General features: G+C 52.2%; 1 non-coding gene across 1 annotated transcript; it reads right to left on the bottom strand.

The window, feature by feature from the left end:
* Nucleotides 1-179: 179 nt before the first annotated feature.
* GNI_198320 lies at nt 180-250 on the bottom strand. The gene has a single exon. It is a non-coding gene; the product is annotated as a tRNA-Pro (tRNA).
* Between the last annotated feature and the right edge of the window lie 286 nt (nt 251-536).

The raw sequence follows: 536 nt of genomic DNA, 5'->3' as shown, positions 1-536 counted from the left end.
CGAGTGACGGCAGGCTCGGGAGTTTTTGGCAGGAGTAGGACTCGAACCACCGTATTCTAGGTCGTCGCAGATATTGTGGTAGTGTGGAATCGAACCCAGGACTTCTTCCACCCTAAGGAAGAATCATGCCAACCGCCATGCCTGAACCACGTCACCCAGTTTTTGGCAACGTTATTCACGGGCTGCTCTGGGAATCGAACCCAGGACTTCTTCTCCCTAAGCAAGAACAAGACCACTAGACCAAACAGCCAACTGCTACGCTGTCAATTTGGGGAACCTGAATGACGTCACCCAGTTTCGGCAACGTTATCAACGGTCTACGTGGTGAACTCCATTAGTAACTCCTTATCAGTCCACAAAAATTATCTATTCCCACATCCCCTCCTCCTTTTCATTGGCACGCGTGGCACATCGCCCAGCAGACCTTGGGGCACGGTTACCCTGGACTTCTGTGGCCCGCCGGGTAGGCTTGGTATGCGGTACGTACTAGTCATTACTGACCAGTTCACCAAGTAGGTAGGGCTGATTCCCACGAA

This window comes from Gregarina niphandrodes, assembly GCF_000223845.1.
Source record: "Gregarina niphandrodes unplaced genomic scaffold scaffold00101, whole genome shotgun sequence".
NCBI classification, from domain to species: Eukaryota; Apicomplexa; class Conoidasida; order Eugregarinorida; family Gregarinidae; genus Gregarina; species Gregarina niphandrodes.
The sequence above is the reverse complement of the archived record's forward strand: the minus strand, read 5'-3'. Positions and strand labels throughout refer to the sequence as shown.